Source organism: Tamandua tetradactyla, chromosome 12 (assembly GCF_023851605.1).
Source record: "Tamandua tetradactyla isolate mTamTet1 chromosome 12, mTamTet1.pri, whole genome shotgun sequence".
Lineage (NCBI taxonomy): Eukaryota > Metazoa > Chordata > Mammalia > Pilosa > Myrmecophagidae > Tamandua > Tamandua tetradactyla.
Window position 1 is genome coordinate 94,787,314 of NC_135338.1, and position 20,803 is coordinate 94,808,116.

At 39.4% G+C, this 20,803-nt stretch overlaps 1 protein-coding gene and 1 long non-coding RNA gene across 5 annotated transcripts in view; both read left to right on the plus strand.

Moving 5' to 3' along the window:
• Positions 1 to 20,803, plus strand: part of AGBL1 (AGBL carboxypeptidase 1) — an 872,209-nt gene that overhangs the window by 682,982 nt on the left and 168,424 nt on the right. The gene's annotated exons all lie outside the window — the stretch shown is intronic.
• On the plus strand, positions 308 to 20,497 carry LOC143651675 (uncharacterized). Its single transcript, XR_013160126.1, has 4 exons — positions 308 to 415; positions 1,841 to 1,967; positions 3,035 to 3,146; positions 20,245 to 20,497. It is a non-coding gene; the product is annotated as an uncharacterized LOC143651675 (long non-coding RNA).

Below are 20,803 nucleotides of genomic sequence, written 5' to 3' on the forward strand. Positions count from 1 at the left end.
CTGTGGGGGTAATCACAACATATACATTTATGCAGAGATTTTAAATTTTATTGTGCAGCACCTAGTCTTAAGTTGTGCATAGAGGAGGATTGAGTAATCATTTAGCTGAAAGAATGGATTCATTTTGAAGAATCCCAAAGAACTTTGCCAGAGATGTTAAAGGTGTGAATCTTTTACCTCCTAAAGACGTACTCTAGTTACATTTATTCTTTTGCAAAATTGTTCCTAAATTTTTTATTCATTTATTTAAATAGTTTTGTTGAGGTATAATTTACATATCATACTATTCACCCATTTCACTTGCACAGTTCATGGATGTCACATTTATTCTCAAGCACACCTGTTACATTGAAAGGAAGGAAATGCCCCTCTCTTTGACGCTGTAGAGGACGGAGCCTAAAGGTAACCTTAAAGGGTAAACATTAGCATCAGAGTCGGAACTCCCCCAGTATCTCTTGGGAATAATGCTTTCTTGAAAATCCATTCCATGATCTCTTCTTGAAGGTTCTCAGAACTCCGTGGGCCCTGTTTTCCCTTTAGAAGACTGGGCTTCTGGCAGGAGAGCACCCTCTACTGGCAGGTTGTGAGATGGAAAAAAGCGGAGGCCCGGAGTCCCCTCACCCTATTTACAGGATGGGAGTTCCTATCTGCTTAGCTCAATGAAACTCAGTCAGGGGAGTGGGTTAAAGTGCAAATTCATGGATTCCACCTCCAAAATGCCTGATGAGGAGGGCTAGGGTAGGTACAAGGAATCTGCATTTTAATAAGCCCCCACAGGTATTCTAACATACGTGATCCCTGAATATATTCCGAGAGACTCTGAACAACATCAGAATAGTGATTAAGTTGGAAATGTTGACTTCCCCACTCTTAGCAATTCCAGCCTTTTCTGCCTAATATGACCCTTCGAGCACAGCTAGTTAATTGTGTACATTTGTGTGCATCACACACACACACACGTACACCCCCCCCCTTGTTTTTGACCAAAAGAAAAGGCAAGCTAATATGGATTAGTAAGGAAAGTAATTAAGAAGCTAAATAAGTAATTTGCTGTCAAAACAATTTTTTAGCACCGTACCATGGCTTGTTTAAATATACATAGATAATACTCTTGGAGACTTTAGCTGAACCTCGGTCCCTGCTGAAAAATGAATGGAACAGGAAATCCAAGCCTTGTCTAAAATACTAAATATTTTCAGTGACTAATGGTTTCCAGCCACCTTAGTTAAGGCAAAACTTCCTACTGACAGGAATAATTAGTTGTGGAAATAGAAATTGAACTGGAAACCAAGGATCCTAGCTGATGTGCCTGCTTTGCATATTTATATATTCTGCCAGGTCCTTGCATTATGCTTTCTGCTCAGGAATAAATTTGTCTTTTTTGTTTGTCCTGGCCTCCCCCATTCTCATGGAGCTCCTCATCATGCCAAGAGAGATATGGAAAAAGGCCAAGTGATCTGCTACTGAAGCTGAAAGAAACACCTCCCTCCCGGTGACCTTCCTAGACAATGAGCAGATACGGTTTTCTAATACAGAAGGAATAAATCACGGGACTTTTCAGGGAACCAGTACAATAACAGTGGAGTCCAAGACCATCAATTCTGAAAGCAGAGGGCACAGGCACCTTTCCCAATAGATCGACATTAGACCACGACAAGTTGGGGGGCATCCACCCCCAGAGCTGGAAGGGGTTAAAATAGATCTGCCCCTGTCTTGCACAGACTTCTGAAACTAATCCAGGAAAACATTGTGCTTTGCGGACTATTTCACTGGCTGTTGTTTTCTGACAATTTAGTTAATACATAGTTTTGAGAGATGAATCATTTGTCTTTGTCTTTAGTTCATTTTAAATTTTTGGCGTGAGTTCGGTGCTAGACAGAGGTGCCAGATCAGTCATTCCACAAGCTTCTGTTGATCTGCAGAGAGGCTCTTCTCTGCTCCTGAAACCACCAGTCTCTCTGCAGCAGGTGAGGACCGTTGGGGTTGTGGGGCTAGGAGTGGGGCCACCAAGTGTCAACAGTCAGTTGAATTCTAATGCTGCTCCTGAGGTTAAAAGTAAGAACGACATTGTGTGGAGTAGTTGATGAATACAAGTTCATGGAGCATCTTTGCCCCAGACCTGTTGCTGCTTACCTGACCCATTATTATTTTTGGAACATCATAATGTGCCAAGGAGGTCAAAGAGGGGAAGAGCAGATTCAATTCATGGGACTCTGAGTTATTACAAGTGATGATATAGATAATATCAGCAACAATAACTGCTGTTTATAAAAAGCTTGGTATGTGTTGGGTACAATACTAGGTCTCTTTAAATGCATCCATAATTAAAAGGGGCTATTATTATCCCCATTTTACATGGGGATATAAAGGCTCTGTAAGTTTAAGTGGGGAAAGTGTAGAAAGTATTAAGTAAAACATATTTTACTTAGAATTCTGACCCTAATGTTCATGGAGAAGTCTAAACCTTTTACAGTCCTCTTAATGTAGTTTATGAAGGACCCTGCAAGATATGGTCCTTCCTTATTATTTAAACCCCATCTGTATGAAAATGGTTTTGTTCCCTCAAACCTGCCATAGAGTCTCTTGCCCCTGAAGCTGGAACTTGCCATTTCCATTGCCTAAACCTTCCTTCTTAGTTTGGCTAAGTCCTACTCATTCTTGAGGCCCCAGTGTAAGTATTTCTTTTCTCAAGAAGTTTACCCTAGATCTCTTGAAGGAGAAAGTGCCTTTTCCATGTGCTCACAACATACCTTGCAAGTTCCCCTCCCTAGTACTTTTGCTTTCTATTGCAATTTCCTGAGTGTGAACATCGGTCTCCACCTTTGGGCCAAAAGCCCCATGAGGCTGTGAACCAATGATATCTAATTCCCCATGTATCCTTAACTGTTAGCACAAGACCAGGCACATGATAGATACCAAACAAATGCTGGTTAAATGAACAAGTGCTTATGGATGCTTTGTGAAAAAATCTTCCCAGTTGTTAGAGTATAGGCATATATCATTTTATTGTGCTTCACTTTATTTTGCTTCACAGGTATTGCATCCTTTACGAATTGAAGGGTTGAGGTAACCCTACATCAAAGAATTCCATTGGCATCATTTTTCCAATAGCATGTGAATACTTCGTGTCTCTGCATTACATTTTGGTAATTTTTACAATATTTCAAACTTTTTCATTATTATTATATCTGTTATGGTGATCTGCAATCTTTGATGTTACTATTGTAATTGTTTCCGGGTGCCACAAACTATGCCCATGTAAGATGGTGAACTTAATTGATAAATGTTGTGTGTGTACCAACTGCTCCACCCACCCAGCCATTCTCTTGTCTCTGTCCTTCTCCTTGGTCCTCTCCTTTCCCTGAGACACAAAGATATTGAAATTAGGCCAATTAATAACCCAATAATGGCCTCATAGTGTTCAAGTGAATGTAAGAGTTGCACATCTTTCACTTTAAATCAAAAGCTAGAAATGATTAAGCTTTAGAGAAAAAGGCATGTCAAAAGTTAAGATAGGCCAAAGCAAGGCTTCTTGTGCAAAATAGTTAGCCAAGTTGTGACTGCAAAGGAAAAGTTCTTGAAGGAATTTAAAAGTGCTATTCCAGTGAACACGCAAATGATAAGAAAGTGAAACAGCTTTATTGCTGATATGGAAAAAGTTTGAATGGTCTGGATAGAAAATCAAACCAGCTACAACCTCCTCATAAGCCAAAGCCTAACCCAGGGGAAGGCCCTAACTCTCTTGAATTCTGTGATGGCTGGGAGATATGAGGAAGCTGCAGGAGAATGTTTAAAGGAAAGAAGCCACCTCCATACCATGAAAGTTCAAGGTGAAGCAACAAGCACTGATGGAGAAGCTGCAGCAAGTTATTAAGAGGATCTAGCTAAGATAATTGATGAAGATGGCTAAACAACAGATTTTCTATGCAAACAATGTATTTTGGAAGAATATGCCATCTAGAACTTTCATAGCTTGAGAGAAGACATTGATAGCTGGCTTTAAAGCTTCAAAGACTGATTGACACCCTTGTTAGAGGCTAAAGTAGTGGCTGACTTTAAGTTGAAGCCAATGCTCATTTACCATTCCAAAAATCCTAGTTGCTTAAGAAATGAGCTAAATCTACTCTACCTATGCTCTATAAATGGAACAACACAGCCTGGCTGAAGCACATCTGTTTACAACAAACAATGGTTTACTGAATATATGAACTCCACTGCTTAGACCAACTGCTCAGAAGAAAAGATTACTTTCCAAATATTACTGCTCATCAACAATATATCTGGTTACCCAAGAGCTTCTGATGGAGATGAACAATGAGATGAATGTTGTTTTCATGCCTGCTAATACAACATCCATTCTGTAGCCCATGGATCAAGGAGTAACTTTGACTTTCAAATCTTATTTTTTATAAGGCCATAGCTACTATGGATGGTGATTTCCCTCATAGAGCTGGGTAAAGTCAATTGAAAACCTTCTGGAAAGGAGTCACCAATTGTAGTACTTAGGGTCAGGTATCAACTTGGCCAGGTGGTAATGCCCAGTTCTGTTGCAGGTGACTTAAATCATTAACATGTGCATTTCATATATGACTGATTACATCTGTGGTTGGTTAAGGAGAGTGCCTTCCACAATGAATAAGGCTTAAAAAGAGAAGTCAAAAGAGAAAGAAACAGTCCAGCTGAGTTCAGTACAACTCAGCACAGTCCAGCAAAATTCAGCTACAGCTGAGAGCCAGCTCAGAACCTGATGTCTGGAGATGAATAAAGGACATGCCCCAGGAAAAGCTGTTTGGACCCAGAAGCTAGGAGAGAGGACCAGCAGACATTGCTGTGTGCCTTCCCATGTGACAGAGAAACCCAAATGAAAGGTAGCTGCCTTTCCTCCAAGGAACTTTAAACTGTAAATGAATCCCCTTTATAAAAATAAAAAAGCCAGACCATCTTTGGTGTGTTGCATTTCCAGCAGCCTTAGCAAACTAAAACAGATGCTGGTACAAGAGGAGTGGGGTGCTCCTGCATTTGCAAATGTCAAACATGTTGGAATAGTTTTTTTTAATGGATAAGGGGAGGAGTCTGGATGAATTATGAGGAGCTTGACAGATAAAGCCTAGATTGCTGTGAAGAGACTGTGGGTGGAAATATGGACTCTAAAAATACTTCCATTGAAGACTTAGAGGAATGTGTTGTTGCAGATTGGACAGAAGGTGAACACTGTCTGAAGGTGGAAGACAATTTGGCAAAATTATGTCCTGGTGCTGGATGGAAAGGAGAATTTGAATTTGACGATAGAATTCTTGGCTGAGGAGATTTCTAAAGTGAATGTGGAAAATGCAGCCTGGTTTTACCTTGCAGCTTATAGTAAAATGTGATGGGGAAGGCATAGCTGAAAACTGAATTTTTAGGTGCAGAGAAACTAGAAATTGATGGTCTGGAAAATTCTGGGCTTCCAAAAAGTGAGACAAGCTAGGTGTTCTAGTTTGCTAGCTGCCAGAATGCAACATACCAGAGACAGATTGGCCTTTAATAAAAGGGGGATTATGTCATTATTTTTTCAGAGGAAAGGCAGCTAACTTTCAACTGAGGTTCTCGCTTACATGGGAAGGCACAGAGTGATCTCTGCTGGCCTTCTCTCCAGGCCTCTGGGTTCCAGCAACTTTCCCCCGGGTGATTTCTTTCTGCATCTCCAAAGGCCTAGGCTGAGCTGTGAGTGCTGAGATGAGGTATGCTGAGCTGTTTGGGCTATGCTATGTTGAGCTCTCTCATTTAAGCACCAGCCAATTAAGTCAAACATCATTCATTACAGCAGGCACTCCTCTTAGCTGGCTGCAGATGTAATGAGCAACAGATGAGGTTCACATACCATTGGCTCATGTCCACAGCAACAGAACTAGGTAACTTCACCTGGCCAAGTTGACAACTGAATCTAACTACCACACTAGGATTGGAGATGGAGTTAGCCAGAAAGGATTTGTGAAAAGTCCTATTTTCTAATGGCTTTGATTCTTGTATTCTGCATGCCAAGCCTACAAATTTTTTGTGAGACCTGTATAAACAGAACCATTGCTAGTCTGGACTGGAAGGAACAGAAAATGAATAGATAGAAGGAAGAATAACTTCAGAGGCAGAACCATGGAAGCTAAGGTTTGAAGCCAAGAAATGTCAGGCTAGGAGAGTGGATCCACCCGCGTGTGTGTGTGTAGGGGCTAAGTTTGCCCTTGGAGGCAGAGGGTAGGCTTTCTGCCTGAATGTTCAGGAAGAGTTCTGTGTCCCATGCCTCAGAGAGGGTAGATCACATTCTTCAGGGATTGGGAGGAACCTGGCTGCTACCCCTTTGTTCTGAAGGGGTTGAGCATATTCCCTGGAGATGGCAGAGAATCTGGATGCCACCCAGATGCTTGAGAAGGATGGGGCTGAAAAACGGTGGTCCCCCCAATGTTCCCCACTGTTGCAATCCTCATCACAGTGTTTGGAGAAAGCAGGGCTCCTATGTAGGCCTTTGGGAAGGGTGAGACTGCCTCTTTCTTAATCTCCGAGGAGGTATGACTCTCAGATTTTGAAATCTAACAGTTTTCCCTTCAGGTTTTCAGAATTGTTTAGGTCTGCAGACACCTGTTTTCCTTCCAATTTCTCCTATGGCAGTGGGATTCTTTCTTGATATACTGGAAGCAGATAACTTACTCTAAGTTCACAACTCCACAGCCAGAGGAGAATTTTGCTTTAGGACAGACCTTACCTGTAACTGTCTTTGATAAGATCTTGTACTGTTTTTTTTAAGTTGGTATTGTATTTGTATTGTTACTGAAATGGTTTAAGGCTTATCAGATATTTTGATGAAATGTATTTGGTATATGGAAAGATTTAGTACATTATATGCAGGACAAATGAGCATTGTTAGGGAAAAATATGTCTGTTATTGTTTTCTATTTAGAAATTAAGTATGTTTTAAGGTGATGTGTATAGTTGCCAAGTTGACAAGGGGTAGCCACTGTAGTAGTTAGTTTCAGGTGTCAACTTGGCCAGGTAATGATGCCCAGTTGTTCTGTTACTGTGCACTTAAATCATCAGCATGTGAAGTTCATCTGTGATTGATTACATCTGAGGCTAGCTAAGGGGAATGCCTTCAGCAGTGTATGATGTTTAGTTTAGTTAGCTGGAGGCTCAAAAAATAGAGGTCAGAAGAGAGCTCAGCACAGCTAAGCAGCCCAGCACGACTCATCTCAGAGTTCAGAGACAGCCTAGACTCAGATGTTTGGGGATGCAGAAAAGCTCAGATGATGGTTAGCATTTTTAAATAATAAAGTATCTTTCATTAAGGTATGTACATTGTTTTTTTTTTTTGGATATACTATTGCACACTTAATAAGTTACAGTATAATATAAACAAAATATTTTTATGCATTGAGGAACCAAAAATCCATGTAACTTGCTTTGTTGCATTGATCTAGAACTGAACCCACAATACCTCTAAGATATGCCTCTATTTTACATTAGCTGCTGGGTCCAGAGTTAGTGATCCATGAAGGGTGAAATTGATATGATGCCTGACCTCACGGAGCCTACATTTTATTGGAAAAAACTCATAAAATATAACTGCAAATTGTTTTAAGCCCTGTGAAAACCTCATAAGAGATCCTATTTCTTAGTGAACTAAGCTTTTAAAATTATAGGCCTCTTTCTGGCACTGGTTAGTCATCATAGAGATGAGGTCATGTGAAACTTTTCAGTAATTCAATGATTAATTGGCATATGCATTAACACAGTGGACCTTAGAAATGGACAGCTCTGCACTGGACCTTAAAAATGGACAGTTCTGCACTGCAATGTCTCGGCTTACATGTCCTCCCAATCGTGCTGCTCAGAACTCTACGGAGAGCACTTCCATCCTTAGGAGGCTGTGGGTTCAACCAGCAGGCCACAATTTCATGCTGCTCTCACTTAAAATCTGTGATCATGGAAGAGGATCATGAAAGTATATTTCTTACTGAAGTATTATTTATTAGATACTTTATAAGAAGTTTTTAACAGAAAACATGAGTGACGTCTCCATTTCTAAAGAGCTACTGATGACATTTTGTAGATTAAAGCAGTACACACAGAAAATTTCAATGGCAGATAAAAATAAAGTATACAAAATTGTGAAATGTATAAAATCAGAAAATGTATGAAAAGTGTAAAAGTAAAGAAACATGAAACAAATCTTCTTGCTCAAGGTTTTTCTTAATATTTTCTTAAGATTTTTGCAGAAGGTTTTCTAACCACATAACTGAGTGTACAATTATCATTAATACAAAAAGGAGTTCTGCCATACATTCTCTTTTGTACTTGCTTTTTCACTGAATGGTGCATCCTGGTGATTTCTTCATAACAACACACACAGACTACCTTGTTCTTTTTAATAGCTACGTAGTATTCCATTTATGGATATATGATCATTTATTGAAGTAGCTGCCATGCTGCACCTTGAGGTTTTTTTTTTTTCTTCCAAGTTTGTGTTTGTGGCTGCAGTTGTATTGTCGTTTGTTTTTGCTCTAAAAAAGTAGTGCTGACAGGGACATTCATTTGCCTTCCCTTTCCAGTGTAACTGTTAAGTAAATATCAAATATTGGAATTGTTGTTACAAGGTATGAGCATTTTAAATTGTGTTAGATTCTGCTAATTACGTCTCAGTCATCAACATGGGGGCAAATCCATTTATTTCCCTGCATTCTTCCCATCAGGGTTAACAATGTTGCCAATCTAAATAGGTGAAAGAAAATCCTCATGTTTTTATTTAAATATCTTTTTTGTCAGTGGAATTGAAGATCTTTTCTTGTTTATTGGCCATGTATATTTCTTGGAATGCTGCCTTACAATTAGCTAGGAAAAAATCAGCTTTTTTTAGCAAATAATAATTATAGACAGGATTGCAGAGACAATGGTAAATCCTTTTTAGGCGAAAAACATGTTTTAATCACGAATATCAGAGTTTTAGAACTGTTCGTTCCACATTAAAGGACTGATATTCTATTTACACACCATCCTCTCATATTTATATAAGTTGTTCTGTAATGATCTCTCCTAGGCAGCACTTTATTACCTTGGTGCAATTTGTTATTTATATGGAATGAATTAACTTTCACCTTATGGTAGTCTGTAAATTGCACTCCTGTTCCAATAGCCCATCTTAGTGAGGAGTTAATGTGCCATAGGAGGACATCCTGGAATCTCTACTAATCTCTCTGTGTGCAGCATTGCCATGATGGAGACCAAAAGGTTAAATGAAGCCCTCAGATTGTGCAACACTTATTTCATTAGCTCGAGGCTCTGCCCGCACTAGAGCTTATCTATTCCAATTTTCCTGGTTTTCTACTTATCCATCATTCCGGTCTCATTGGAACCAGCATTTGTAGCCTGTGGGTTTGTGGCATGCTGGGTGCTGAAGCAAAACAGATGTGTTTCTGAAATGTGTCTTAATTCATCGGGGTTTTTAGGACAAGGTCATTTGTTTTATCTGGTGGAAAAGGGATTTCCAGGTGATGAGTTCGATGCAAATAGCATGGTGACAGGAGAGTTAGGCAGATTATTCCCTTACTGTCAACACATGGCAGAACCCAGGCTCCAGAGAGAAGACAAGAGTTCAGTAGCTCAGCCCCATCCCCGGCCCTTACTCACCCCATTTCCAGAGGCTAGAGGCCAGGCAGAAAGACTCTCTATACCCTCTTTAATGTTATGTATATTTTAAAGACTGACATTTAAGGGAGCAACCTTACCCTGCCCTCCAAGGAATATTGAGAACCATATTTGGAGAAGAAAGAAGTAGAGAGTGGAAACCAAACTCTGTGGCCCAACCATTTTGTACTGTATGAAGAGTGGTTATATCTGTACTCTCTGTATCAGTGCCTACATGTTCTAAACCGAAATCAAGGATGCGTGGTTAGATAAGGGACAATGACCAGCATAATGCAATATTAACATATAGGATTTCCACATACTGAATGTCCACAATTTAACTTCCCCTGTCTCTCCCTTCTCTTCCCCTCCCTCCCGCTCTTCTTTCCTTCCTTCCAAAAAGCCACTGGTTATAAGAGACTATTCCCTCCCCTTTTAAAATCACATTATTCCAGAGCATGTTGCCGTCCTACATAAGTCAGTTAAGAGCAGAGACCAAATGCATTTAGAGAATGTGAATTTATCTTAAGTAGATAATATATTATAAACATTATTATGTAATATGACTTTGGATGGTCCCAGACCCAGGTTTTTCTTACTCAGGCTCCATGTGCTCGCCAAGGACTCAGGCCATACATGAGGCACCAGATAATTTCTCAGGCCTTTTCCAGTGAGTGTTATTTTCTGAAAACTTGCTTTGGGGCACAAAAGAGTAATCTGGGGCTGGAATGAAGGCTGCCTTTGTAATTGTAGATCATATCTTGCAAGAATATACGAAAGAGAGAGGTAAAAGGAATCCCTTTGTCTCCCTTGACAGCTTGTCCATGTTAAACTCTGTTATCTCAGAGCACCCAACATTGAATGTCTGGAGGACAATTCTGCCCTCAGTTAGATGCAGGTGTCCCCTGTGTCCACTGGCTTCTTGGGGCCCACTTGCTCTCTGCAGCCAGGCATTAGCTCCAGGAAATCAAGGACTTCTGTCCTCACAGGTCTCCTCTGCACTAAGTAGCAAGCTTGTTGAAAATCTTACTAATCAAACCACATTATGACAACTGTTGCTCAGTTCAACACAAGGGAGACCTGAATCATGAAAACCACAAGGATGTAGTTTTCAGCAAAAAACAGTGTATGCCACATTAAATTAAAATGGTTAATTCAAATTTTATTAGTTTGTAACATAAGCACTCTAAATATGTTTCATGTTTGTGCTAATTTAAATATGGTTATCTTAAAAATTAAGTTGATACTAGAGGTTTTTTTTTGTCATTTCATTAGAGGAGGTGTGCATTTGCAGAAAAACCATCCAGAAAATGCAGATTTGCTGTATTAACCCCCCCCATTCTTAATGCTTTGTGTTAGTGTGGCATTTGTCCACAATTCATGAAAATATGTTATTATAATTGCACTATGATTCATGGTTTACATTAGGGCTTACTGCCTGTGTTCTTTTTTTTTTTAATTTTATTCTAGTAAAATTTTCTCTGTAACCACATTCAAATATATTATTCAGTGCTATTGATTGTGTTTGCAATGTTGTGCTACCATCACCACCATCAATTACCAAAACTTTTCTATCACCCCAAACAAACTCTGAATGATTTAAGCATTAACTACCTATTCCCTTTCCCACCCCAACCCCTGATAAACCATATTCTAGATTCTGACTCTATAAATTTGTTTATTCTAATTATTTCAAATCAGTGAGTTATAGAAACAAAATATGGTATAAACATGTACTGGAATATTATTCAGCCATGAAAAAGAATGAAGTTCTGATCATCATGATGTGTGAAATAAGCCAGAAACAATAGGACAAATATTTTATGACGCTAGAGATTTAAAGGAATATTTTTATTTAAAAAGGGTATAGTAGTTTGCAAGCTACCAGAATGTGATATACCAATCCGGGAACAGCTTTTAAAAAGGGAAATTTAATAAGGTACCAGTTAACAGTTCTAAGACTATAAAAATGTCCAAACTAAGGCGTCCATGAAAAGATACCTCAATTCAAGTAGGCCCGTGGGTCAGGAATACCTCTGTCAGCAGGAAAGTCACATGGCTGGCATCAGTTTGTCCCTTGCTTCTGGGCTCCATTGCTTTCAGCCTCTGTTCCTGTAGGGGTTCCTCACTTTGCTTCTCCAGGGCTGACATTCATCTCTTGGCCTCCCTTGGCTCTCTCTAGGTTCTGGCTTGCTTAACATCTCATGGCAATGTCTGCTGGGCTCCAAAAATCTCCAGACATCCATGCCTCTCTACTCCACATGTCAGCATCTTTGTCAGCTCTGCTGTGAAGTTTCTCTCAGCTCTGAAGCACCTATTATTTCTATCACTTCTGAGGTTCCTTCAAAATGTTTCCCTCTTTAAAGGATGTGGGTAAACTAATCAAGACCCACCCTAAATGAGCAGAGTTATATCTCCATCTAGTCACATCCCTATGGAGATAATCTAATCTTAAATTTCCAATTTACAGTATTGAATCAGAATGAAAAGAAATGGCTGCCTCCACTAGATTGAATCAGGATTAAAGCCTGGCTTTTCTGGGGTACATAATACTTTCATACCAACACAAGGCATTTGTGCTTATACTAAGTTTAAGAAACAGAGCTTCAGTTAATATCACCATCCATTGTTTCTGAGTATATGCCTTGTTTGCCCAGCTAGATTACAAGATTCTTATGGACAGGTCTCATGTCTCACATGATTTTTGATAACCCAGAGTGCCAAAGAACTTAAGCAATGCTCAAACAATATTGATTGGCTTACAGTATTGTCAATAGGTGTGTTCAAATGTCTGGAATTTTACTTTACTCTGCAGTTTTTCCAAGAGTAAGGGAGTTGTGTAGGGAAGGGATTATTGGCAGAAAAAGAGCACACATTTAGCCCTCTTGTGTTGGGTATTGGATTCAAAGCGCTTCTACAAGGATTGATCCCTGGTGGAGTCACCGTTGGGGCTTTGATGTTCGCCTCTCATGGTGGGCAAAGTGGTCCGTGTGTACTGAAAGCATCACTGGGTCTCACCAGTGACCTCTTCCATTCTGATGTTCATTTGTGATTGTGCAAGTTTTATTGCCATTGATAACACTAATATCTCTGCATTAGGTGGTTTCTTTTTTCCCAAACTTTTATCCTTTTGCATTCTCTTTTCAGCAGTGCTGACCTTTTAGACTGCATCAGTTGCCAAGCTCAAGAGAAAATCCAATCTGTTGTTCCCTTTACCTGGCAATTAGCTTTCTGCCATTCCTCTATTTCTATCCTTCCTTTCTTCTTCTAGCTTTCTTATTTCATTTATTCCCTCTAGCATTTTTGGAGCCTTACCAGTAAAGAGAATGAGGGGATGTATGCTGCACAATTTAAGATTTCTCAGCAAACTTTTGTTGCAAAATGATGGCATGGGAAATTGCATCATCCATATATTTGTCTGAGGAAGAGACATCAAATGGAGAAAATATTTCCACCAAATGATGGACTTTTATACTGATGTCTGCTCTATGGAAAAGGCAAAAAGTAAAAACCAAAGGAGAGAGAAGGGTGAAGGGAGGCAAGTAAAAGTGGGGATAGATGAGCTAATGCTTTTGGCTGTCTCTCTACAAAACACAGAAGAAGCCTGTTCATCCTGTCTCTGAAATGAAAATGAAAATATTCAATATGCTATATAGTGGATAGCAGGGGGAATTCTATCCAGGTTAAAATTAAAGCCAAGTAGTAGAGAAAGCTAGCATCACCTAAAGTTTATGATTTAATCCCCAAGGAAAGCACACTCATTTTGTTTAGAGTACACAAACTGTTGAAAAAATTGGCCAGAAAAATTCAAAATCCCAGGGCAAATCAGGTTGCCTGTCTTCTCCAAGGGGCAGTGGGTACCGATGCCATGATGCAAAGGCCTTTTATGTCATTTAGAGTTAGAGAATTATTCCTTTGAGTTTGACTTCAGAATACACCTCTTCCAGGTATTCCTCCTCCACATCTATGCTTGGTTGCCCTCTAATCTTACTTTTGTGCCATATCAAGTTCTTCTCTTGTGCTTGTAGTTTGTTTTCCCAAGGTGATGCACATGCGGAAGAAGGTCCTGCCAGGGCCATCGACTAGATCTGACACATCTAAATTCATTTCTTAAGAAATGACCTCTAAAAGGACATATTCATTAAAGTGACAATGAAGGAAGGCAACCAGTGGCTTGGGTTTTTTTTTTTTAGCCCACACCATTTGGCTGAGATCCAAGATGTCTTGGTTGATCTGCCACTGTTTCCTCATTGGAGGCAGCATCTGGAAACAGAGTGATGTTAGTGGGGGCAATATGTGGTTGTTGTGATGACTGGAGGATGGAATGGGTTAATATTAGACTTTAATGCCAGAGGCCAAGGGTGAAATGTGCAGAATCCTCCATACAATGAGATGTGTCCTCCACAGCATTCCAGCAGTGCTCGCATTTAAAAACCAGTAGAAAATGAAAACAAATCTGCATAGCTGTTTTCTCACAAGATTCCCAGACCCCAAGTGATGTTTGCTTTGAGATCTTCAGATCACCTTTTAGAGTCCATTTATTCATGCGCGAGCTTTCTAGAGAACCTGTTATGTGCTAGGCACTGGGACACAGCAATTAATAAGATGGATATGGCCCCGTCTTTATAGGCTCCTGGCCAGGTGGGAGATACTGGCTGGACAGAGTTGCTGCAGTTCCATGGCATATATGTTTTAAGAAGGGAAGTGTGGTATTCTATGGGATTGTGTGGAAATGCTTGAACCTAGGTTAAGGGAGCCAGGGAAGTGACTCCTAGTTGAAGGTGTGAGGATGAATTTTGAGGATGAAGGTGTGAGGATGAATTTTGAGGGCAAAAGGGGGAGAGCATGGGGTGGGATATCCATGTACAGGAAGCTGATGGAGCAGCTGGTGTGACAGCCTGGAGTTGGCAAATATAATGCTGGACTTGGAGGTTGGGCAGAAGAAGATAAGAAGTTGATAAGACTGGAGAACGGTAAGGAATTGCAACTTCAAAGAGGGTAATTGGAAGCCACTTAAGTGGTTTAAGCAAGAATATTGGCAATTTAGAAAGTTCCCTCTGGCTGCTGTTAAGTCCAAGGTGTGTTGACCAATTTTGAATCTAGTTAGCATGTCTTATTTCTCCCTTCTTCTGCTCATTCCACTTCTGGCGAATTATGCAAGTCACTTCCCAGAGAGTGCCATAAATTAGGTTTTGAAAATTGTTCACTAGTCAGAGCCACTAGTCAGATGTATTAATAGTAAAAGATTTTCTCTGTGTTTGTAAATTCATCTCCTCTCTGGATATTTAGGTAAGTTTATTCATTGTTAACCTTTAGATGCTGGCTTCTGAAGCTGCACAGACAGAGTATAGTCCTGCTTGGGGGTTTTTCTATGTAAGCCTGATGCTGCCCTTCTTACTGAATTTCAGCCGTAAGAGGTTGCTGAACGCTCCTCCACATGCTGTTTCCTTTTAACCCCACAACACTACTACAGGTAGGGTGAGGCTCATTTCCTTAGCTGTCAAGCTCAGTGTCCTGCTATGAACTAGAGAAAGAGTGATTCAGTTTTTACTGAGCAACTCCTAAGTATAAAGGACTATCTATTGCCATACCATCTGACCATCTCAATAACACTTTGGGGAAGGATTCGTTAACTCTGCTTTTACAGAGGAAAAACCAAGGTACAACAGGGTTAAATGACTTGTCCAAGTTTCACATAGCTCTTGAGTACCCTAAGCAAATGTATAAAAAATGGGTATTTTTTTAGGCTTAAGAGTCACCCCCAAGAGAACCTCTTTGGTTGTGGCCTCTCTCTCTCCAGCCAACACAACAAGCAAACTCACTACCCTCCCCCTGTCTACGTGGACTTTCCTGACAACGTGGGACAGAAATCCTAGAATAAGCTGAGACCCAGCATCAACGGATTGAGAAAACCTTATCGACCAAAAGGAAGAAGAGTGAAATAAGACAAAGTGTCAATGGCTGAGAGATTCCAAACAGAGTCAAGAGGTTATCCTGGAGGTTATTCTTACACATTAAGTAGATATCACCTTGTTATCTATCCAAGATGTAATGGAGAGGCTGGAGGGAACTGCCTGAAAATGTAGAGCTGTGTTCCAGTAGCCATGTTTCTTGATGATGATTGTATAATGATATAGCTTTCACAATGTGACTATGTGATTGTGAAAACCTTGTGTCTGACTGTCCTTTTATCTACCTTGTCAACAGACGAGTAGAACATATGGAATAAAAATAAATAATAGGGGGAACAAATATTAAAATAAATTTAGTTTGAAATGCTAGTGATCAATGAAAGGGAGGGGTAAGGGGTATGATATGTATAATTTTTTTTTCTGTTTTTTTATTTCTTTTTCTGAATTGATGCAAATGCTCTAAGAAATCATGATGATGAATATGCAACTATGTGATGATATTGTGAATTACTGATTATATATGTAGAATGGAATGAGCATGTGTTGGGAATGTTTGTGTTTCTTTCTTGTAATATTTTTTTAATTTAAAAATTAATTTAAAAAAATCGGTATTTTTGGTTTAAATGACAAATGGCCTTGTCTCCACACTTTTATCCCCCCTCCTTTTCCCCACACCGGAAAGTTGCCTTGATAGTGTCTCCCTCGTCCATCAGGCTTTCCATTTTTTTTCCCTCTCTCCAGTCTTCTTACCTGGCCCATTCTGGCTATTTAAGCTGATAGTCTCTAGTCCTGCCATCAATGGTCCATTGTTGTTTGACTATCATGTAGCAGGAGATAAATCTGCTATGTGTAACTACATGGATGAACCTTGAAGACATCATGCTGAGTGAAATAAGCCAAACACAAAAGGACAAACATTGTATGATCTCACTGATATTAAGTAATTAGAATAAGCAAAATTAGAGTCAGAATCTAGAATATAAGTTACCAGGGAAGGGTTAGGGGCAGAGAATGGGGAGTTAATGCTGAAGTTATAGAGTTTCTGTTTGGGTTGATGGGACTGTTTTGGTAATGGATGGTGGTGACAGTAGCAGAATATTGTGAACAGAATCAACAGCACTGAATTATATATGTGAATGTGGTTAAAAGGGAGAAACTTAATTTGTATAAATGTTAATAGACTAAAAATCAAGAGCAAAAACCATAAGACCATACAATACAATCAGTGAACTCTAACATAAAGGATGAATTATAGTTAATAGTACAATTATAAAAAATGTTCTTTCCATGAATTGTAACAAATGTACCACACTAATGCAAAATAGTGATAATAGGGTAATATATAGGAATTCTGTTTTTAGGCATGATTTTCTGTAAACCTATAATTTCTCTAATAAAAAAAGTAAGCAAATCTGAAAGAGAAAGCAAGAGAATCAGTCATCACGGCTTCTGAAGTATCAGTGACCCCTGTGGCTTCCCGATGCTCCTGTGATAAAAACTACGAACTTCGCTGAGGCCTTCACAGGCCGTCATGACCCAGACCCCTGTATCCCCTGAACCCCCTGCCTCATCTGGCCCTAAAACCCCTTTGTTTTTCCATCACCATCAGCCTTCCTTTAGTTTCTTAAATACTCCAAGTTCCATCATACTACCAGGTCTGTGCACGTTCTCTTTGCCTGGAAATCTCTTACCACCCCTCTAGTTACACCTATTCATTCTTATCTTAATCAGTGGCAACCTCTTCAAGGAAATATTTCCTTGCTCCTAGTATAATTTGGACACTATTATATGCTCCCATAGTACCATGTATTGTTCCTTTATAACACTAGCCATAGTTGTTTTCATTGAATATTATGATTAATTGATTAATGCCTGCCTGCCACACTGGATTCTATGCATCATAATGATGGGACCAAGTCTGCTTTTGTTTCCCAGTGAAGTCTTCGGTGCTCAATGAACATTGTTGAAGGTTTGAATGAATACTCTGGATTGTGTTATGGGGGGCTCAAGAGCCATTTGAATTATCCTCATCTAAGTGTCAAGGATCCACTTTTATTAGAATTTAAGCTAATAGCACATGAGAGTAGGTGGTATGATCATATTTAATATAGATGTCTGTGAATGGTAGAATGTTTGAATTGCTTATTAATATGGAACCCTGTTCCTAGTCCACTCAGTTCAGTACTCTTTGTTTAATCCAAAATATTATGGATTTCATATCCATTTCAGAACTCCAAAATAGCACAGGGTTAATTATACTTACTAAACATTGTTAGCCAGGAGAGTAAATGTTAAAGGAGAAAGCATGCAGAGAATGAGTATACTATAGTGAACATGAGCCCAGGTTCTGCTATCAGATACTGCTTGGTAGATCTGTGATTCTTGCACAAATTATTTAGTTTTTCTCTAAGTCCCTTTCCTCACCTGTAAAATAAAATAATAATAGCAACTTTCATATAAAATTTATTAGGATTAAACAAGATAATGTATGCAAAGTGCTGACCATAAAGTAAGTATCCAATAAAGACTAGCTCTTATATGATTAAGGATTTAATACATATTATGAAATTATTAATTACTTGATTGACATTAGTTGACTTTCTTGGGTTTCCTCCCAAAATCACAGACCTCATTTCCTTTTGTAGCACTCAGTGAAATAGCCATTGTTATACAGTCATGATTTTAGATGACATTTAAACTTCAATTGAAAATCTGGATATAGACTCTTGAAGGACATTAAAATCTCCAATTGCCATGACAGAAGAGAAGCAAGTAGAATTTTTCAGAAAGAGAAAAATCATGATTATGCTACATTCTTTTCATTGATTTCACAATGAAAGCATTAATTATTATCATTTTTCCTATCACAAATATTCCCACATTATTGCTTGGTGCTTACGTTAACCTTGCAGCCTTCCTCAGAATAGAGTAAAGGCATATCCTTTGCATTTGGAAAAATGGGGTGTGTGGCTAATTTTAGACAGACTGAAATAGCAGTAGTTGGTTTCCATTTATAGGAACTGGAGGAGCCTTCTCCTATGTCTGGGACAAGTAATGACTTCTATGAAGTAATGACTTTGCCATCATAAATTCTCTCTCACTCATGATTACCTACCTCTTTAGTAGTCTTTGTAGTATGCCATTTTGTCTTTTTAGTATTAACAGAATGAAGTCCTTGTTGTTCTTTACATTTTATCATTTCTTGCTTCTTGGGCTGAAAGAAAATGAGAAGCAGGGGCAGACTACTTCTCTTGGCCAAATTGTTCCTGGCTGATAAAACTGCAGGAACTGTACGTTAGGGTGTCTTCCATAAATCAGCCTTGAGGAGAATTAGGTGCTGAGAGATGGAGGAACGATGTTTAATCATCACCTGTAGGAAATCATTAGCTGCACACCCTCATTCCTCTACTTGCCCATTTGTCATTCCCCAATAGCTAGTTTTCCACTAGGCCATTAACATTTCTCAATGACTTTCTAAATGCAGAGAAAAACCACAGAAGGGGTGAAGGATGGGGGGGGGGGGGCGTGATAATGGAAACACACAGCAGAGAGATGTCTCTGCTGCTTGCCTGCTGCTCTTGTGAATGTAAATGGACCAATGTAAGAACAAAATGATCAATAACTTGGCTAGCCTGCTGCCATCGCTGGGGCCAAAGAAGGTTTTGACTCTGAAATCTGTTCTCCTTCTCCCTCTGCACAAATAAATAAATTGGCCTCCTAAATATTTTTCCTTTGGCAATGTGCAAGAGAGCACTGTCTTTTCTTTGTTATAATAACCTCATCATGGACAAGGAAAGTGAAAAAAAGTGAACTAGCAGGTTAGAAAAATGATTGAGTGAATGTATTAGTGAACACTTTTAGAAAGTTTGATCCAATAGTGATACATAGACAACAGCTCTTTTGGACAATTTACAGGAAAAAGGAGTATCCTAGCCTTGACTTGAACTCATAGAAACTACTTTTTAATGCCAATGCATGCACACAAAGTGCTTGTAGCAGCCTTTTTCTTGGACAAGTACCTCAGGCCTACGCCTCTCATTATTTCTCTAATTAATTTTGGTCGTGAAACTTAGGAACTCTCAGCTCCCACTTGCTGTCTCCCAGCCAGTACTGGAAGGTCAGTGATAAGGATAGCATGTTCACTGAGTACTTACACCATGTCATGCAGTAAAATAAGAAGGCTGACAAAGATGAAGAGTCAATTTATACAACCACAGAACTATTATGCTCATTTTACTAGTGGAAAACCTAATGTTAGAGCAATAATGATTTTCCCAAGTGCAAACAGCTTAGACAGGGAAGATCTGGGTTCTGAGGGGCCTGAAGCCAATACTATCTGAGGGTCCTTTTTCAAGAAAAAAAAACAAAAAAGGAAATTTAGGCACAGGGCTGCAGAAGGGGCTTGTGCAAACGACGAACACTGTTAACTTAAGCTTCATCAGCTCCTTGGCAAATCTCCCTCCGCTCAGCAGCTAGTAGAGGAGACAGATCTGACCCAGTTCTTCCTGAGACTCCACTGTAGTGACTTTCTGCATGTAGAGAAGATGACTGTCTAAATATTTCCAATCTGAAGAAATAGTATAGAGATAGTAATTTTAGTATGCCAAGAGCCTTTGAGAAGGAGATTTTGGAAAATTTAGAAGAGAGTGAAAAATTGATCATGAATCTGTCTTTCTGTCTCCAGAATTATTGCTGGTTTCTATAGGACTCTGAGGAAGGAAGCTATGACTGGGTTACCTTGGACAAAGCAGCAAGAAACCCAAGTCAATTCATGGGAATCAGACCAGGGCTTTATCTGGTACTATCACTAATGGCTCATGTGACTTTAAGGAAGTTAACTCTAGCTCCTTCAGCTTTGAAATCAGGGAGATTTTACTCTGGCTTTGGGATTCCGTGGTTCTAACACAAATAATTTATTGAAAGCTAACTTTGGTGTTCCTTCTTGCTGAATATTTATGGGAGAAGTTGAGCATATTTTAAAGAAAATGAGTACAAGGAAAGTGTGGAAGTGAAGAGAAAAGGGTAAAGATTATTTTGGTTAAGGTGGATGGAGGCAGAAAGAAAACACACAGAGCTAAAAATACTATCCAATATGTAATCACATAAAATGCAGGGTTGCATAATTGTGTGTAAATGAAATGCAAGGTTGAGTGGCAGAAGATGGGAGCAATCACTGATCCCAGTATTGAGGGTCAGTTTTTGCCCTGAGTCACACTCCCTTGCCTGGTCTCCAGACAACAGAA